This window comes from Mus caroli, unplaced genomic scaffold (genome assembly GCF_978045245.1).
Source record: "Mus caroli unplaced genomic scaffold, Mus_caroli_1 scaffold_11, whole genome shotgun sequence".
Lineage (NCBI taxonomy): Eukaryota > Metazoa > Chordata > Mammalia > Rodentia > Muridae > Mus > Mus caroli.
The window spans coordinates 114259269-114280439 of NW_028227266.1; the positions used below are offsets into that span (position 1 = coordinate 114259269).

The 21171-nt window shown below is 45.8% G+C and overlaps 1 long non-coding RNA gene across 1 annotated transcript; it reads right to left on the bottom strand.

The window, feature by feature from the left end:
• Positions 1-6762: 6762 nt before the first annotated feature.
• Positions 6763-21110, bottom strand: LOC110302185 (uncharacterized). The gene is made up of 4 exons (XR_002378785.2): positions 21058-21110; positions 20717-20825; positions 13700-13939; positions 6763-7029 (listed from the first exon to the last, which is right to left on the bottom strand). It is a non-coding gene; the product is annotated as an uncharacterized LOC110302185 (long non-coding RNA).
• Between the last annotated feature and the right edge of the window lie 61 nt (positions 21111-21171).

The window sequence follows — 21171 nt, forward strand, 5'->3', positions numbered from 1 at the left end:
GCCAGCCTGGTCTACAAAGTGAGTTCCAGGACAGCCAGGGCTACACAGAGAAACCCTGTCTTGAAAAACCAAAAAAAAAAAAAAAAAAAAAAAAAACATTGTTTACTTGGGGAAATAGCGACCAGATCTCCAAAAGTGTGAGGGTTCGTTTCTCCAAAGAAGACAGAAAAACTGTGTAGAGTTACTGCCATCAGAATGACAGAGAAGGAATCCAGACGTAACTACTTTTTAGTTTGTAAATTATTTTAAACTTTTCATCGTGTGTGTGTGTGTGTGTGTGTGTGTGTGTTCGTGAATTCATGCATACACATTACATGTGTGTAAAGGTCAGAGAACAATTCATGGCAACTGGTTCTCTCTCTCCACCATTTGGGTTCCAGGGATCAAACTCAGATTAACAGGCTCCCCAGCAAGTGCTTTTTACCAGCGGAGTCACCTTGCCCATCATAACTGCTTTTATGCACATACTCAGGTAAGATTGTGTGGCATCATCAAAATACTTGCTAACTTTCCAGAGCTACAGTTTTTCGTGCATAATGGCCCGTTATTAGTAACCTGTGAGACATATAACCCAAAGCCTTTGTGTCTTATAACCAATGTTTCTTTCTCATTCACTGTTTAGGGGTCACCAGAGGTGGCTCTACCTTGGGTTGTGGACTGGACCCCTCTGCTTTCTGCCTTTCGTGATAGGAGGAAGGCTGCATGGTTGATAGCTCAGTGAATCAAGCCAAACTGCAGCAATGTTTTTGGAATATTCTTCCTTACACTCATGCTGTATCTGGAGTGTCTCACCGTCTGTGCCCAGGTTCTGTGAGACACAGAGTGGAGTGGCTTCAGCAAGTGGAGCAGACGAAGTGACCGAGAGGAACATCTACCAACGTCCGACAATAGCAAATGAGTTTGCAGCAGGTCTGCTGACTTCATCTCTCTGCTTTCCTGGCCCCCTGCATTTTTGTTTAATTGATGCATATATCTCCGTCCAGAACTTCAAGTGAGCATGGCACACAGCATTATTTTCCTATAATGCAACTTAATTCTATTCAGAGCCCCAGTTGGCTGAGGGGCAGAGACTTAACCTCATTTAATGCAGAATGATATGTCTTCATCTCTTTTAAGATTGTTTCTAAATCCTGGGGATTGTGTGTCATCAGAACACATCTGGGGGCATCCGACCTGTCTGCTGGAACCGTCTCCTTGGTCTCTAGAGCCATCCATGCAAATGACCTCTGCTCTCCTCTGATCTGCCCCAGGGCTTCTCAATCACGGACTTTCTCCACTGCTTGTTTCTATCTCATTCGCCAACACAGCCCGGACCAGGGCAAACCCGAGCTAGAAAATGCACTATTTTGGTTTGGCGCAGGGCCTGGCCCCTCCCAGAGCTGACTGGGGAGGAAAGGTGACAGAAAGCAATCTGCTGAAGGAGTAGAAGAAAAGTCTGTGAAGTCTGAATGCTCTATATGACTTGACACACTCAAGTGTGCTGACCAGGCTGTTGCGCTTTCAGATTTTGGAGGGAAAAAAAACCCTAGCAATACACTTTTACAAAGTAATATTTATTAGGTTTTAAATGGATTTAGAAGCTTCTATTAAAATGTAGATTTGTTTGACACTGTGGAAAATCATGGTATTTTGAACCAAACAGCAAACATTACAAAAATAAGGTTTAAGAGAGCTGCCCCCAAGTCCTCATTATTTTCCTGTGGTGAGCTGCACACAGCAGCCACTTCCTTCCAGAGCAGTGGAGACTATTTCCTTACAGTGATATTCTCATTTTTCACCCTAATTATCCGACTTGCTCCTTCCCATTTTTGATGGAATTGTCAAGTGCTTAAATATTTTTCATTTTCTTCCTCTACCCTCCCTTCCTCCTCCTCCTCTTCCTCCTCCTCCTCTTCCTCCTCCTCTTCTTCCTCCTCCTCCTCTTCCTCTTTCTTCTTCTTCTTCTTCTTCTTCTTCTTCTTCTTCTTCTTCTTCTTCTTCTTCTTCTTCTTCTTCTTCTTCTTCTTCTTCTTCTTCACCTTGAAATAGGGCTTACTGTATAGTCTAGGCTGTCCTGGAGCTCTTATGTAGCCTAGGCTAGCCTTGAATTTGTGACTCAGGATCCTGCCTCAGCCTTCCAAGAACTAAGATGATGGGCTTGTACTACCATATCTGAGTGTTCTCTCTCTCTCTCTCTCTCTCTCTCTCTCTCTCTCTCTCTCTCTCTCTCTCTCTCTCTCTCACCCCCCTCATGCAACTGTGATGGGATGATGTGTGCACATGTATGTGGAGGCCAGCGATCAACCTTAATGTTTATATCCTCCAGTTTCAGAAGCTGACCATTTATGTTCTGTCACCAGGACCTGAGGCTCTCTGATTAGGCTACAGTGGCCGCTCAGCACTCCAGAGATCCTCCTAGCTCTGCTCCTCAGCATTGGAAGTACGGGTGTAGGCCACCGTACCTGGCTTTGTATGTGGGCACTGGGGTTGGGACTTAGGTCTTCATGGCAATTGCTTTAGTCACTGAACCGCTTCCCAGTTCCATGGTGTTTTCATTCCTAAGTCTGTCCTTCCTTTCTTTTAGAATTTGTTCGTTCATTCGTCCATCCATCCATCCATCTATCCATCATCAATCAACCATCTATCCATCTATCCATCACATCCATCTATCTATCTACCCTGTATGTCTGAGCCTGTACACATGCCACAGTGCATGTGTGGAGATGACAGAGATTCTCTTTCCACCTGGGGAGTGAAGTCAGATCTTCAGGTTTGGCAGTAACCACCATTGAGCCACCAGTTGGGTCATTGGCCTTGCTGTATTTTAAGAAAACATTCTTTGGTAGGCTGCATGAGTGTCTCATCAACCATTGTCTTTCATTGTCCTGGGAAGAATTTCCATCTCATAGCCTGGTCCCTTGGCCACTGTGATTATTCTTAATGACATCATCTCTGGTCTGGGCCACTTGCTCTCAGAACTCATGCCAGATACAAACTAGACATTGGGATGGAGACTGGAAGGAAGTTTTCTCTGCCATGGATGCCGTTGGACTGAGAAACAGACAAGACAGTTTCTGCAGCGAGTGTGGGTGAGTAGGTCACCTCTGATGAATGCTTCCCCTGTCAGGAACTGAGATATACTAGAGACCTTTGTGCCTTTCTCTTTGCCTACCAGACTACTGAAACACTGGACCCCAAGAAATTGAATTTGGCAGGAGTCTCTGCTGGGAGAAGAAAAAGACTGAAGCCAGCAGTGGAGTTTATCTGCCTCAAGATACCTCACATAGTTGTGATGACATGTCAGACTACCTTGTAGGAGACTAGAACCCAGATGATGTTGGACCAGTGATGAGTGGGAGGGACCACACCTGACCATGATGTTTAGCTGTGCATACCTCTTATTTGCTATGAAAACCTGAACTTCATGTTGGGACCCCAACATGGACTGAGATAAGGTGGCACAGGGTCTCTTTAGTCACCTTGCCCATGAGATCACATTGGATAACATTGAATACATCTCTTTGCCTGCTTTTCACCATAACCTGTCAGTTAACTGGTCTGTTGAGGATGGGGGCCACAAGTCTGGCTGGTTAGGACTTGCTTGATCTGGGTTCTGACACTAACAACTCAGGCAATGCTGTTTTTGTCCAAGTGCAGACTCCACTTCTCAAGCCCCTGCAGCTTTCTGCCTGGAGGGCCCCAGGCCTGGGAGAATCTGCACAGCACCACAGTCACACCTCTGGTGAGTTTTAGCTTATCTAATTGTATTTCTGTGGTTTGCAACTAGAGGACTGTAATAAACACACTTTCCTTTTGCTGAGTTCAGTGAAACCCAAACCTTATTTAGATCGACAAAGACTTAATTAAGCTGAGCAGGGGTGTGGGTGTGGGTGTGTTGGGGGGTGGTGGTGGGATGAAGTGTTGAGAGAAGCTTGCTGGCTACAAGTAACTCATCACCAGGACTCTAGAGGAGCAGAGCAAGGTTGGGGGGGGACATCCTGGGGGTCGCAAAGTCCCAATCTGTCACCTGTGTAAGTCAGTCTGCCAGTGTGGAGTGCTGGCTGCCTATGTCACTGAGGAGTCACATGCAGTGATGTCAAGAGTTAACGAACCCACTGAACAAGAGTGACAAGAGTGAGTGGGCCATTCAGGATGGAGGGACTTCACAAGAGAAAAGTTTTCGCTTCAAAGACAGGGAGGTTTGTGCTGCTTCTTATTTCAGGCTCCCAGCCTGTCTGCTGCTTTTATGTATTGATATATTGACTTAAAAAATCATTTAAAAAAAGTTTGATCACATGCTTGTAGCCATCTGCTTCTGGTGACTAAGATGAGGGCGCAGAGTGCCAGGGAGGATGTAGGAGCTTTGATCAACCAAGGGGGGGATGGTGGGAAGCACAAATCAAAACTCAGAGCATGGGGGAAGAAGTATCCGGATTTCACAAATAAGTGAAAAAATATATGTATGCAAACTATAGATCTCTTTTAGGCTTGGGAAGAAATCTAAGTTTGGAAGGTATCTTTTTAAACTTAAAAAAAAAAAAAAAGAAGTGTCAGGGTCTCAGTCTGTAGCCCAGGTTAACCTGGAGCTTATTGTATAGCCCAGGCTGGCCTCCAACTCCTGGTGATCCTCCTGTCTCAGCCTTTGAGTGCTGGGATTGTACACCCTGGCTTGAGGGTATTTTCTGCTTGGTAGATGGTATATTTAGACTCATGCATGTGTGGGCCATAGGAAATGACTGCTACGTAAGACCTTGATCATATATATCCCTTGGAGGGAGTTTCTGCTTCCCCGAGACTAAAATAAAACTCAGGAGCTGATGAACTGACAAGAACAGAAGACAGAAACTGGCCAGGCAGTTTTAAGGTGGGGACCCTAAAACCAAGCAGTGTTGACTCTTATTCTTGCTGGAAGCGGGAGCTCGTCTCGGTACCGAGGGCACTTCTGTCCTGGCTGGAGGCCCGGAACTCCAGATGGGAGGTCTGCTTTGTGATCTCTTGTCCCTTAAATGAGCACGTTTGTCTGGAAACTGTCTGTGAAGACCTGATCATCAAGCCTACGGTCCAGTCAGCCCAGCCCCCTGATCATCAAGCCTACGGTCCAGTCAGCCCAGCCCCCTTTGCTAGGATTTAGCAGCAGAGCACCTTGGCAGATCAGAGCCAAGGAATGCCACATCAGGAGTCATATCATGCAACAGATCGCACACAAGAGATTTACTGCCGGGTGGGAGGTGGTGGAGGGTGAAAGGCTTTCTTGAACTGAGGACATGAAGGAGACAGACAGACAGACAGACAGACAGACAGAAGACCAAGAGGCACAGAAAATGAGAGGGACCATGATGGGGGCAGGGCTTTTAAAGGATACACATGTCACATAGGGAAAATATGCAGCCCATGGGGATAGTGGAAGTGTTCCTATTTGAAGGCAACAGGGGATGATGTTTTCTGGTGCTGAGTCCCTGAGGACTGGCAGGATGGCAGAACACCTGACTTCTAACACCCTCCTCATGCCTGACCCCAGTTTCTGCCTTAGGTCTCTGAGCCAATAACTTGGTAGTGTTTTATTTGTAGGGACTGTTCATGATATATATATATATGTTATATATATATATATATATCATATATATGATATATATATATATGATATATATATATATATATAGTCCGTGAACTGCACTCTTCAAATTGTCCTGGGTGACTTTGTGGTTATTGACTTTCTGGGATCCGAATCCTGCAAGTTACAGCCCATATAAGGCTAGGCAGCCTTTGTTGTTCTCAAAGATACACACCACCTCCCCAATCATAAACATCAAGGGCACACTTGCTCTGAGAAGAGCCGTATTCCAGGACCCTGTCAAGTATAAATAAGTCTAAGGTGTCCAGCAACTAGGGTTTTGTTTTGTTTGTGCCTCTTTTTGTTTGGTTTGGTGATTGCCTTTTTGAGATGAGGTCTTGCTATGAGGCTTTATGTCTTAGCTACTGCCAATATTGTTGTGACCAAATGCCTGTCCAAAGCAACTGAAGGGAGAAAGGGCTTATTCTAGATCACAGTTCCACTGTCACCATGTGAGGAACAGCATGGCAGCAGGAGCAAACAGCTGGCTGGACATGTCTCCTCCACAGTTGGGAAGCAAAGACTGGGAAGTGGAGTAGGGCTATCAAACTTAAGGCCTGCCCAGCTGAAGTACTTCCTCCTGCAAGGCTCCATCCCTAAAGGTTCCACAGCCTCCCAAACAGCATCACCAGCGTGGGACTAAGTGTTCAAATGCAAAAGCCCCCAGGAGACATTTCACATTCAAATAACAGCATCCTAGCTGGCCTAGAACTTGGAATGTCTGCCTCTGCCTCTGCCTCTGCCTCTGCCTCTCTGCCTCTCTGCCTCTCTGCCTCTCTGCCTCTCTGCCTCTCTGCCTCTCTGCCTCTCTGCCTCTCTGCCTCTCTGCCTCTCTGCCTCTCTGCCTCTCTGCCTCTCTGCCTCTCTGCCTCTGCCTCTGCCTCTGCCTCGAGTGCTAGAGTTAAAGGCATGCACCATTGTACACAGCTCATCTGAGTCCTGTTGGTTTCTGGTTCTTAATTTTGAAAATTTAAAATTTCCCCCCTGTAATTGAAAATAGATTTCTTTCTCACATGATTCATCCTAATTATGGTTTCTCCTCCTGCTCCTCCTAGTTCCTTCTCCCTTTCTGTCTCTTGTTAGACAACAAAGAGGCTTCTAGTGATGGGTTAGAATAGTGGGTTGTGCCAAAACAGCATGCTAGGCCAAAGCAGTTCCACGTGGAAGAAGTTTTATTGAAAGGGAGAGACAAAGAAGTGGTAGAGAGAGAAGAGGGAGAGAGAGAGAAGAAAGAGAGAGAGAGAGAGAGAGAGAGAGAGAGCGAGCAAGCGAGGAGAGGGTGTTCTCCTTATTTATATGGAAAATGACATAACACAAGTAAGGGTGAGAGGTAAGCCAAATCGATTCTGGGAATATGGTGGTCATTGTCTTGGAGACGGGTCTGCAGGTCATAGGTCACGCTGTTGCCTCATAGATTTGGAATGTCTTGATGCCAATATCTAGGGGATAAGAATAAAATAAAATGTAGACAAAACAAAAACTAACACAATGGAATTGAAGGAAACAGACAGAAGGAAAAAAGAGTGCAAGAGAAGGCACAAGAATCAGAGACCTTCTAGTTCACACATGCAGGATCCCATAAAAACACTAAACTGGAAGCCATGCTATCCACACAAAGGAGTGGGTGCAGACCTGTGCCTGCCCTATACACGCCGCCTGAGTTTCTGAGTTCCTGTGTGTTTGCTTTGATATTGTTGATTTAGAGGGCCTTGTTGTCTTCCATCCTCCGTGGCTCTTACACTCTTTCTACTTCCTCTTCTGCTGGGTTCCCTGAGCTCTGAGGAGGAGCTCTTTGGTGGAGATATCTCATTTAGGGCTGAGTGTCCCAAGGTCTCTCACTCTATGCATGCTGTCTGGCTGTGGGTCTCTGTGTTTGTTCCCATCGGCTGCAGAAGGAAGATTCTCTGATGATAACTGAGCCAGGCACTGATCTATGAGTATAGCAGAATGTCATTAGGAGTCATTTTATTACTATTATTTTGTTGTTGTTGTTTTTGTATTTGGTTTTCCCCTAGGGCCCTGGGCTATCTAGTCTCAGGTTCTTGGTCACCTAAGCAGAGTCAGGTATGGGTTCTACCTCATGGAGTGAGCCCTAAGTCAACTCGGATACTGGTTGGTTACTCTCACAAGCTTTAAACTAGTTACTGTCACTGTTAAACTAGTCTGTCTTACAGGCAGGACTCTGTTTTGTTGCTGCTGTTGTTTAAATGAATGCATTTTTCTTGGAATGGTTCTTAGAGTGTAGATAATACATAAAATTATAATAAGCTTCCTTCGAAAGCCACCTCCAAGGTCCATGACCTTCCTTCTTCAAATTGATGACTTTGCTCTTCAATTTTGAAACATATTTTATTTCTGCTTCAACCAAAGCTGTCCCTGGCCCTTGACCTCATCATGTATGGCTATGCAATTCACCTCTCTGTGATTGCCATAGACAAGGTACGCTTTTGACAAGATTGGAAGAAAGCTCTTTACATGTGCTGCTAGCTTTGTCCCTCCAGTAGCATGTTCTTTCCCTCACTCTTCTCTCTCAGTCACTCATGTCACCCGAGAGAGGGAGATGCACCTTACACGGAGCCAACATTCTCTCTGGTACCTGGAGTTTCCATCTCTGCACTTATGAGTAAAAACATATTTACTTATTTTTGCTAAAACATACAATTGTTGACTATGTATTGAGCTCCAGCCTTATAGGTAAGGCATACAGATATAAAGCCAAACGTAATAGGAACATGTTTTCAAAGGGTTTGAAGTCCTGAGCAAAGAGAAAGATGCATACACACGTTCCCAAGCTGAGCAACCACTCCGATAACTACTGCAATCATCACTGTAAGGAAACGCAGTGGAAGGGAGAAGCGGATACTGGCAGTGGCAGAAGGGAATCAAATAAACGGGAGAACAAGTGTGACCTTTCAGATAGAGAAGTCAATATTTCACTATTGCGAGTGGGATGCATATGAATGTAGCTGTGGAAGGTGCTAGTCGGGCAGGCTGTAGGTGTGGCTACTATGTTACTACTAGATGAGTCTGGGGACTTGAGTTCGGATCCCCTGTACACATGTCTGAATCTGCTGCCTGCTGGGGCATAGGGAGGGACAGAGCAGCTCTGGGACCTCCTGCTTTGCAAGCCTGGCTGGGGCAGGGACAGCCAGCTCCGTGTTCAATGAGAAACCCTGGGTTCTAGGAAGAAGTCAGGGAACTGTGGAGGAAGACACTGGACAGCCTCCTCTAGCCTATTTCTGCTTGCACAACGTGCACTTACACCTTCATCTATACATACAACACACACTCACACACACATACATACATACACTCACACACACACTCACACACATATACACATACTCACACACATACATACATACACATTCATACATATATATACACACAAATACATACACACACATACACACTCACATACTTACACATACATGCATATATATACATACACACACATATACTCATATACATGTGTGCATACATAGAGAAACAGAGAGACAGACAGACAGAGTTAGACAGACAGAAACAGAGGCAGTCTGGGACACAGGAATTAGGATTGACAGTTGGTAAACATTTGACATCGTGCTGGCCTTGGCAGGCGGTGCTGGGCTGTCTCTGAGTCCTTTCTTCTTAAGAGATCCGAAGATCGGCTCACAACCTAAGATGCAAACCTTTGACTGGTTCTTCTCACAGAAACAACGTCCAGTCAGATAGGTATCTGCTTTGAAGTCAGAGCCAGAGGATCCTGGCCTTAAACCAGCCACACCGGTGTGCTTGCTGATCTGTCTGGGGTTATTGGTTCATCCTTTGTAATATGTTTTTTATAAAGAAGGCCAGTGATATGGTAGGTGTCTTCACACGCCTATTATGAAAATTGAAAATGACATTTTCTTCCTGGGTAAATTTATCCTGATCCCCGCCAAATCTGTCAGGATATTTCTTTGAAGGCTTTACTTAAGAAGGGCTTGAGAGATGTCATTACTGGTGCTAGCTGGTGACGGGAACAGAGGAGAGTTCCCAGTCACTGAAAAGGTCGATACGGTGGGCACTCAGTCTTCTTCGTGAGCTAAAAACACCACCCACAAAAAGCACTCAGGTGAAAGGGACATGAAACCTTCCAAATTATGCCATCTAAGTACTGTACTTACCCTAGTAATTTTGGATATAGCATCCAATTACATTAGGTAGGTTATAGGCTTCAACGACTACCATAGGGACACTCCAAACCCCAGTGGCTTAGATGCTCACAGGAACACACAAATGCATCTCTCTCCTTGCCCAGACTCCGACCTTTTTAGAAAATAAGGACCTATTGCGTTTGGGTTTGTAGCCACGTGCCTCACACATAAGGCTGGCGCACAGTCATACAGTCATCAGTTTTCTGTGTGAAGTTGATAATACGGTTTTGTTCACCGGGAAGTGAAGAAGGGGAGTTTCCAGGCATTGGAGAGAACGTTGCCTCCATGTCAGAAGCATCCCTAGGAGGTGCTGAGAGTGGCTCAGAGGGGATGGGTCAGCCACCATGCCAGGAGCCCACAGCTGTCTCTCTCTTGCAGCCAGAGTCTTCATCCTCCTCATAGTAGGAGTGATAGTGCCTTGTCCTCGGGAAGGCATGAGGAGGTGATGTGGGCAGGGCTCCTGCTGTGTTCTCTCTCTAGGTCATGCAGGTGGTATTGTGAGGGGCCCTTTTAGATAAGTGTGCCATAAAGCTCTTTCCTGCCCCCTCACACTTGCATCCCTCCCTCCCTCCCTCCCTCGCACTCCCTCCCTCATTCTATCTCTCCCTCACACATGCATACCCTCCTCTCAGCTGTACTCCCCCACACAGACACTCCCTCCCTCTCCTCCCCCTCACACAGGCGCACAACACGCTAGCCCCCTCCTTCCTGTGTTTCTTCTAGAACCATTTTTTTTTTTTGTCTTCGCTTCCTTTTTCCTGCTTCTTCTTCTGAGGAGAAAGTGAGATTTCTGCGGCATTGGCTGCTGAGAAGGACTTCTGGTGAGCCCCACAAAGAGTGGCCTTTAGATTTCAGCCCAGGGAGGCGCTCCAAAAACCTTTCTTGCCATAAATACTCAAAGGATGAGGCCAGGTGGTTGGGCACAAGGCTGTAATCTCAGCCCAGGGGAGGCTGAGGCAGGAGGCTTGTGAGTTTGGGACCAGGTTAGGTTACTTAGTTAACTCTAGGCCAGTTTGAGCAACCTAACAGAGACAAAACAGACAGACAGACAAACCACTTTCCAATACACACAAAACTAACTTAGAAAATACATTTTAATCTGAGCTCTGAAATAGCCTAAGTGTTTGCTGCTGTGGCCACACTGAGCGCGCAGGTCTGCTCCAGCTTCTATCTAAGAAGGCTGAGAATGTGGCTTATACCAAGCTCAGCCAGGGCCTTTCCATTCTGCATTACTTATTCACTTATTCACTGGCTCTTGCAGCTTTCATTTAAAGGATTCGCCTAGCACCAAAGCACCAGTGTGCAACCACCCGATCTCGGATCTCATCTGCTAGAGACCCATCGGGTAAGGAAGGGGAGCTACTGTGGGCGGAGCCTATTCGGGTGTGTCTGGGGCCTTAGTGTGCCACAAGGACGTGTATTTGCATGGGGTGATTTGCCTTGAGGTGGGAGATTGTGATCAGGAAGAGGACAAACCGGAGTTACTGGTTTTATGGCTTTAGGGACAGGGGCCCAGCCTCAGGGGCCTGATTCTCAGCCTTATGAGATAGATAAAAGCTGTAGTCCGGACCAGGATGCTCTGCGTGGACTCTGAACCATCCGAGGGAAGCCGTTGGAAATGCAAGTGCCTGGCTCTCATGACCTTTTGGTTGAAGGGGGTAGGCATTTATACTGTAGTTGATTCTGAGGTGCACTGTGAGGCCTGGCTTCCTTGGGAGCCTGGGAGCAATATTGAACCTCAGGCCCCGCCTCCCAGCCGAGGACTCAGAGTCAGCCTGTTCAGAAGGCCCAGGGACACTCTGGCCTAGTGCTTGGAGAGTCATTCTGCCTGGGGGATCAGGGGAGTGGGGGTGGGGGTGGGGGAGGCGGGGCGGCAGAATACAAACAGGCTAAGGGACACAGAAGAGCCTGGAATAATGGGTACAGTGAGGATGGTGATGTAGGCAGAATCAGCCTGAGGCTGGCATCTTAAATGCTCCAGAGACCAGGTGGACACCCCCCTAGCCCTGTCAACACTGTTTTAAGAGATCCTGTTGGCTTCTTGGGTGGGCAACATCGAAGTCGGCAGATGGAGGGAGGCTGGGATGGGTGCAGACAGAGTGGGTGATGTGTAGATAGACCATAAGTCTTGTATGGGAGATTGTGGCTCATCTCTGCCTATCTCCAGAGGGAGCAAGAGCAGGTCTGGGGCTTGAAAGAAACCCAAGAGTCTATTGAATACATATGTACTCATAAGATGGTAAAGCTAAGAGAAACCACTCTCATTCAAGTTTGGGATTCTAAATAAATGTAGTTACCGGAAGCGTTTATGTGCCTCATGGTTCTTGACCAGAGAACCATGGTTTTAACCTTTAAAGGTCATTTAGTTATGTCTGGAGACATGAATGTAAGACAAGAGTATACAGTCACTTTGTGTCTATGGACTGGACATTTTTGGAAAACAAAACAAAATAAAACCAAACCCTCGTCTGTACTGATCTTGCGCAGACTATACTTTCCCGATGTTTTCCAAGTACTTGTACTATGTTGTATAGGTACTATGTGCCAGCTACACTGTGTTAGGGTTACCCAAGTACCTGTACTATGTTGTATAGGTACTATGTACCAGCTACACTGTGTTAGGGTTACCCAAGTACTTGTACTATGTTGTATAGGTACTATGTACCAGCTACACCGTGTTAGGGTTACCCAAGTACTTGTACTATGTTGTATAGGTACTATGTGCCAGCTACACTGTGTTAGGGTTACCCAAGTACTTGTACTATGTTGTATAGGTACTATGTACCAGCTACACTGTGTTAGGGTTACCCAAGTACTTGTACTATGTTGTATAGGTACTATGTACCAGCTACACTGTGTTAGGGTTACCCAAGTACTTGTACTATGTTGTATAGGTACTATGTACCAGCTACACCGTGTTAGGGTTACCCAAGTACTTGTACTATGTTGTATAGGTACTATGTGCCAGCTACACCGTGTTAGGGTTACCCAAGTACTTGTACTATGTTGTATAGGTACTATGTGCCAGCTACACCGTGTTAGGGTTACCCAAGTACTTGTACTATGTTGTATAGGTACTATGTACCAGCTACACTGTGTTAGGGTTACCCAAGTACTTGTACTATGTTGTATAGGTACTATGTACCAGCTACACTGTGTTAGGGTTACCCAAGTACTTGTACTATGTTGTATAGGTACTATGTGCCAGCTACACTGTGTTAGGGTTACCCAAGTACTTGTACTATGTTGTATAGGTACTATGTACCAGCTACACTGTGTTAGGGTTACCCAAGTACTGTGTACCATTTTGTGGTGGTTTGATGGCCCACAGGCTCACAGAGAGTGGCATTAGGAGGTGTGGCTCTATTGGATGGATGTGGCTTTGTGGGAGGAATTGTGTCACTGAGGTCTCAGATGCTCAAGGCAGGCCCAGTGTCTCCCTTCCTGCTTCCTGCTTCCTGCTTCCTGCTGATCCAGATGTAGAACTCTCAGCTCCTTCTCCAGCATCATGTCTGCCTGCCTGTTGCCATGCTTCCTGCCATGATGAAAATGGACTGAACCTCTGAACTGTAAGTCAGCCCCAATTAAATGTTTTCTTATAAGAGTCACTGTGGTTATGGTGTCTCTTCACAGCACCCTCAAACCCTAACTAAGACACATTTATATTGTGTTATGGTTTCCCACCGTCTATACCGTGTACCATTTATAGCGTGTTAGAGTTTTACAATGTGAATGCAAAATGTCTCCCACAGGCTCAGGTGTTTGAACACTTGGTCTCTGGCTGCTGGTGGTATTTTAGGAGGTGTGCATCTTTTAGGAAGTGGCACCTCAGTGGAGGAAGTGGGTCACTGCAGTGGGGAAGGTGGCTGTGGGTCATTGCAGTCGGGGAAGGGAGGTCTGTGAGTCACTGTAGTGGGGGAGAGTGGCTTACCCTTTATAACCTGGCTCCAATTGTGGCCCAAGCTCTCTACTTCCTGGTGCACTGAGTTGCAAGGAGTCCCAGCTGTGTGCATCTGCCACCATGATGTCTCCCACACCTTCTTTGGCACGATGAGCTGCACTCCTTGAATGGTGAGCTGAAGTACCTGATTCCTCCCCTGCGCTGTCCCATTTGGGTAGCGTAGTGCCGAGGAAAACAACGAATCCCAGGCATCATAAACCATTGATATTACTGCAGGCACATGAAACACACATACAAAGGCTACATGCAAACACTTCAGATTTTATAGAAGGAAGTGGGGCATCTGTAGATTTTGGTATAGAGGCCCTGAAATTGATTCCCGAGAATACGTAAAGGCAACCACATTGTTAACCATCTCGGATACAACAAAGGACCCCTGGGTCAAAGGGCCCAGGATGAGAAAAGAAGGTGAATGCCAAAGACAAATTTAAACACACGTGCACACGCACACACACACACACACACACACACACACACACAAAATTTTAAAATGTTACAAAAGAAAGTTATTTTTAAAGAGATGTATTTTTATGATTTTTAATTATGTGTATATTCGTGTGTGCCTGTGTGTATGTGTGTGCATGTGTGTGTGTGTGTTAGGGGATCTGTGCACATGAGTGCAGAAGCCATCAGAGGCTAGAGACACTGGATCCCCCTGGTGCTAGAGTTACAGGCAGCTGGGAGTAAGCCCAATATGGCTACTGGGAACTAAACTTATGTGCCCTGCAATAGCAGTATCCACTCTTAACTGCTGAGCTGTCTTTCCAACATCCCCACCAAGGAGAGTTATTTAAAAATCAAACAAACAAACAAACAAAAAACCCAACAACAAGAATCCTTGAATTCTATGTTGTGATGAGTTATGTGAGCGAAGGAATAATAAGAGAAAGAAGAGACACTGAGGAAAATGAGGAGACAGGAGAACAAGAGGGAAGAAAGCCTATGTCCTCAACTTCTGACGGTCCTGCAGGGCCTGTAGGCACACTTGCGATCCCAACACTTGGGAAGTAGAGGCCCCGGGGTTGCAAGTTTAAGGCTGGACTGGGCTATATAGTATGTTTTCTAACTAAAAGAAGATATATTTTTTGAAAGGACAAAGAAGAGGATAAATACATTATAACTGAGCCAAAACCAAAATCAACAACAACAAAACCAAAAAACAAACCAACCACCAAACAAACAAACAAACAAAAAAACAAAAACAAGAAACAAACTAAACAGCAAACCTCCATAAATATCTCCATGAAATCACAGAACACTTCGATGAAAGGAAGAGCGAAACACGACTTAACAACAAATGAAGAAGAAGGGCCAGGGTATCAGTGGAGCCTTTTCCAAGTACACACGCCTTTCCACTCTCCAAAATCCCACAGTAGAGTAAAACTTCTCATTCCTTGGGAATTGGCAGTGGAAGGGATGAGAGTGCCCTTCACTTGATCACCTTTGGTCATGCTCTACAGAATACTAATTAGTGATTCCAACACGGCTTGCAAGGACTCAGGACACATTTTTATCCTCAGTCTTTTTGAGGTTCTAATCTAAACTGGGCTGTGCAGATGTAGGATCAAAAACGACAGGGAAAACCAAGATAGTGTGGGATGGGAATCCGAACACAATGTACAGCTGAGGTTGCTATAGAGACGTCTCAGGTAAGGATGTTACAAACACCAAACCATGCTGACTTTCAGTGTGTTAAAGATCCTTTCTCATGCCTAAACTCAAAAAATACACTTCAGAAAACTATCCTACGATTGTATTTATCAAAGGAAATTCTTAAAGACAAGAGTGGCTGGAGAGAGGGCTCCAAGGTTAAGAGCACTTGATGATCCTTCCAGAGGACCCAAGTTCCATCACCAGCACCCACCAGGTGTGTGTGTATCTGTAGCCCTAAGAAGGGTGGGTACCTCTGACCTCAGACACTTGCTCTAATGCATATATAGCCTCCCCATAATAGAAAACAATAAAAATAAATCTTAAAGAAGAAAAATAAGTGAATCAGTACATGCATTTGTACTTAACTGCACATTTTTACTCAGATTTTTAAGTGTGGTGAATCTTCAAATCTTGTAATTTTAAGCCTTGGAAGGTGAACTTAGAACGTTCACCACATAGCCATTGTAAAAACATCTGAGGGTGACTCTCTTGAGAAACCCAGGCCCACGTTTTGTTGTTGTTGTTGTTGTTGTTGTTTGGGGGGGGGAGTGGGAATTATCCTTTTCCTCCAGGTCTCTGTACTTAAAACAATGTAGCTTTGCTTCACTGTGACATTCTACTCTGTGGCATAGGCAAGTGTATTAGTTACCTTTCCATAACTGCTGTCAAATAACTGGACAAAAAGCTACTTGGTGGGGGTGGGGGTGGGGGTGGGGGTGGGGGTGGGGGTAGGGGTTTGTTGTAGCTTAGAGTTGCAGAGAGGAAGACATGGCCGCTGAACTATGGGTCCAGCCTTGTCAGGAAGCTGACTGAACACATCTCAACTGCATCCGGAAAGTCCAAGGAACAGGAAATGGAGCCAGACTGTAAAACCTCAAAGTCCACCTCCGGTGACGTACCTTCTGCAGCAAGGCTCCGCCTCCTGAAGGTTCTATTACATCCCTAAACAGCACCACTAACTGGGTACCAAAGAGGGATGGGATGAACTGGAGTTTGGTTTTCTCCGTGTGATGACTTGGTCCACACAGAGGGAAGATATTCCTAGCACAGCCCATCTGATCACATGACCAGACTGATCATCGTTATACAGTGAGAAAAAAACTATACAGAAATTACTTAGGTGACAGTTTAGTCAGCCATTTAATAATACCATGTCCAACAAATACAGTCTAGCAAAGGAGGAATGCTTTGGTCAATAGCTGGCCTGGAATGGAAGGACCCTCTGGTGGTTTGAACGAGAACGGCTCCCAAAGGTTCATTTATTTAAATGTTTGGGTCCCAGTTGGTGAACTATTTAGGAAGGATTAGGAGGCGTGTTGCAGGAATTATTAAAAAGACTATCAATATCCTGCACTATGTTGGCACCCACATGGCACCGGCGGGGTGTTCTCATCTTGGCAAACTCTCTGGCCAAGTGCTTCCTGAACCGTCTCCACCCAACTCGCTAAGTTCCCACTGGCGGGTGGTTACCATGCCAGCCCCATGCTTCAAAACCTCCACGGCCTTGGTGGTGCACATCAGGCAAACCCACGCTTTGCCCCTGTACTTTTCTCTCTGGAACCCAGTCAAGTCGCTTCGAGAAGAAAAACACCACACAAACTTAGTTCTGAAACAATGGTAACTCCATCTCTGGGCACAACAGCTAGAATCCGAATCTTGTAAGCCATATGAAATCAAATTCCTCCAGTGGTGAATCCTGGCAGATCTGCCATGAAATGGAGAGGAGAGACCCTAGCAGGTACATCTTGCCCTTTCGCTGTCCCCAGTCAAAAGCCCCTACTCTCTCCTGCTTCCTCTCTCCCTCAGTCCAACCTAGAAGCCCCCCTACTCTCCCAGTGATTGATCCCTTTATTCATTTGGGAGTTTCACAAGAAGTTACCTGAGTCTGTGACTCATTCCTCATTCCAGACAACCCCTCCTGGGAGAGCAGAATTTACATCAAAATACAGGCAGCACAGATCCATCCACAACAAGGTGTGTTAGAGTAGGTGTGTCACTGGGGGGTGAGCCTTGAGGTTTCACTAGGCTTGTGAATCAGATGTGAGCTTTGAGCTCTGCTCCGGTGCCATGCCTGCCTGCCTATTGCCATTCACCCACCATGTCGGTTATGGACTCACCGGAAACTGTAAACAAGCCCTCGACTAAATGCTTTCTGAATATGCTGCCTTGGTCATGGTGTCTCTTCGGAGCGGTAGAGCAGTGAGTGACTAAGGTAGACCCTCTGTTACGGTTTGTATATCCTTGGCCCAGGGAATGGTATTATTAGAAGGTGTGGCCTTGTTGGAGTAGATGTGGCCTTGTTGGAGTAGGTGTGTCACTGTGGGTGTGGGCTTTAAGATCCCATCTTAGCTGCCTGGAAGCCAGTATTCTGCTAGCAGCCTTCAGATGAAGTTGTAGAACTCTCAGCTCCTCCTGCACCATGCCTGCCTGGATGCTGCCGTGCTCCTGCCTTGATGATAATAGACTGAACCTCTGAATCTGTACGCCAGTTCCAATTAAATGTTGTCCTTTATAAGACTTGCCTTGGTCATGGAGTCTGTTCACAGCAGTAAAACCCTCACGAAGACACACCTCATTAAGAGCATCCATGTGTTAATATTTAACACACTCTCTTTATGAGAAGCCAAGGCAAGTTGTCTTTGTAGTACCACAGGCTCAATAGTTAAAACTGAAATTTCAGCAGTTTCACTTTCATTTGGAACTTCTGTTAGCTTTTCTTTCATGCTTGTCTTGTGTTTGAGTCACACTATCAACAGCCAACATCAGCTGTCCACAGACCAGGCAAGGTTAAGGAAAGGCCACGTAAGAACTCTTAGAAATCTCCAAGCAGATTTCTATGCTGGCTGTTTAATTTGCACCCCCACCAGCAGTGAATAAGGTTTCTTTTCTTTCCACACCTTCTGCAAGGTTTGTCAGACTTGGTGATAGTCATTCTGACAGGTGAGATGGTGTTCTCCAAGTAGTTTTAATTTGCATTTACCTGGTGGATTGGGATATAGAATATTCCAAAAAACAAAAAACAAAAAAACCAAAAAACAAAAAAACCCAGTTATTGGCCATTTGCATTTCTTTTTTTCCCCCCAAAAGCTTTCTAATTTTGATGTGTGATGTTTATTTGTAAGTATTTTCAATGATAAAGTTCATTTAAAATCTTAATTATTGCAAAATCCAGAAAATGGAGATCAAAGATATGAGATTTCATCTCACTGCAGTTAGAATGATCATCACCAACAAATACTGACAGGGTGTGTCTGTGTGTGTGTGTGTGTGTGTGTGTGTGCGCGCGCACATGTGATTCTCTCATGCTTCTATCGGATATGCAAATGAGTGCAGCCATTTATGGAACTCATCATGGGGGTTCCTGAGAGCCTAGCTCTGGGGACATGACCCAGTAGGAAAAGTGCTTGCTGCCTAAGTATGGAGACCTCACTTCAGATCTCCAGCATCCCATGAAAGTTGGGCATGGTGATGGAAACCGAACCTGTAACCTCAGAGCTAGGGAGAGAGATAGGAGGATCCCAGGGCCTTGCTGGCCGGCCAGCCCAGCCGAAACAATGAGCTACAGATTCACTGAAAGACCCTGTCTCATAAAACAAGATGGGTGAAAGACCTTGATATTAATCTCTGGCCTTCACACATGCGCACAGCCCACATGGGTCAGTGTACCTACACACAAATGTGTAGCATGCATAGCACCCCCCCCCTTACACATGCATTCTGAAGACAGAGATACCAATGCCTCATGATCAGCCAAACCACTGAGGTCAGTGGGATGTCAACAGATCATAGGGATAACTACATATCCATGTTTACTGATGAGCTCTTCATTATAGCTAGGGTCCTAGTCCTAGTGCTGTGAAGAGATACCGTGACCGAGACAACTTACAGAGGGAAAAGTTTGGCTTTTTGGATTGCTTACAGCTTTATAGAGTTAGCTGATTATCATCATGTCAGGGAGCATGATGGAGGGCAGGCATAGTGCCGAGGAAGCAGCTCAGAGCTGCATCCTGATCTGCAGGGGGAAGGGGAGGGGAAGAGGGGATGGGGAGGGGAGGGGGAGGGGGAGAGCACTGAGGCAGGCTTTTGAAACCTCAAACCCAGCAACACATCCCCTTCAATAGCGCCACATCTCTTGATCCTTCCCAAACAGATCCCGCCCCCCACCCCTGCCCCAACCAAGTATTCAAATATATGAGCCTGTGTGGGGACCATTCTCACTCAAACCACCACAGCCATGATATAGAAACAGCTCATATACACATCAGCAGGTGAATGGATTTTTAAATTTTGGTTAAAAATACACTGTAGTGTATTGTTCAGCCATAAAGAAGAACATAATTTTGCCATTTTCAGGAAAAATTGAAGAAAGCCAGAAAGACAAATATTTAGTACTATGTTTGATATGAAGAATACTTTTGTTGTTGTTGTTGCTGTTTTTAAAGACACAAAAGTGGAAATTCAGCTAACTGGCACTTCCTGACGGTTTAGACATCCCCATGTTTTCCTTCATCTGTTTAACAAGCGTGTGCAAGCCATCTCTCCAACGTGTAGGGAAAGCCCCAGAGTCGAGGCAACGGATCTGATGGCAGAGTCAGTGACTACAGGAGTTCTTAACTGTAATGGACACGTGTGCAAGCATTGTGTTTGAGACTGGGCTGCGCTGAGGGAACACAGAGGGGCTTCTCAAGTTGCTTTGCACTATGCGGGGGAAGGGGGGACTCTGAGCACATTCACGAGCATGGGATTAAGTTTGAGCATATGGGTTTGGGAAGTGCACTCTGTAAGAAGGGCCTCTCTGAGAAGCCCGCATATTATTTGTATATATAATCATAGTGGTTACTGCAGTTAGTTCAGACTTCAGATTCGGAGGCAGGCACAAGGAATCCCACTCCCAGCTCAGAAGCTATTGGTAATTATTGGCAGCTGCTGGGGGAGGGAGAGCTGGCTTTCTTTAAGGGTGTGGCCCTTGGTAGGTTGACCTCACTATCAGTAAATGGTCTTACACCCAGGAATGTAATAGCACAGACTGGACCTGATCTGGGGGGAGGGGGAGATGAGGATGTAGAGTTGGGAGGAGGTGAGTTGGATATGGTCAAAACACATTGTAAATTCTCAATTAATAAAAAAAAATTTTTTAGAGAACATTTTGCTGTTTTTTGTTTTGGAGTTTCATGGATTTTTAAAAAATCAATTGTGATTAAAAAAAACCTATTTAATAGGTGTGTGTGTGTGTGAGTGTGCATGTGGCTGCCATTGGAGGAGGGCAGTTCTCGCCTTTCACCTCACTGAGACCGGTGTTTCTGCTGCTGAGCAGTGTGCTGCAGGCTAGCTGACCTGAAACTTCTGGAGCTTCAGCCGGAGTCTTCTATCTTCACCGCCCATCTCAGCTCTGGAAAGCTGGGATTCCAGATGCTCTGGTCACATCCGGCTTCTTACATGGGTTCTGGGGAGGGAAGACAGGTCGTCAGGCCTCTGTGACTTCCGCCCACTGAACCATCTCCCTGGCTCAGTCGGTTAGGGTTTTTAAGAGATATTGTACTAAAAACATTATTTTCCCTAATTACTAAGTTTAGTAATTGAGAAGTGTGTTCGCTACTTTTCCTGTTGCTGTAACTTCACAAGAAACAACTTAGGAAACTTCTGGCGTTTGCAGTTTAGGAAGGGCTATAGTTCACCATGGTAGGGAAGGTGGGGTGGCAGGAGCGTGGGGCAGCTGGTTACATTGCGTCTGCATCCAGGAAGTTGAAGGAAAAGGAAGTGAGGTAATACCAAGCCAAGGCCCCTCCCCC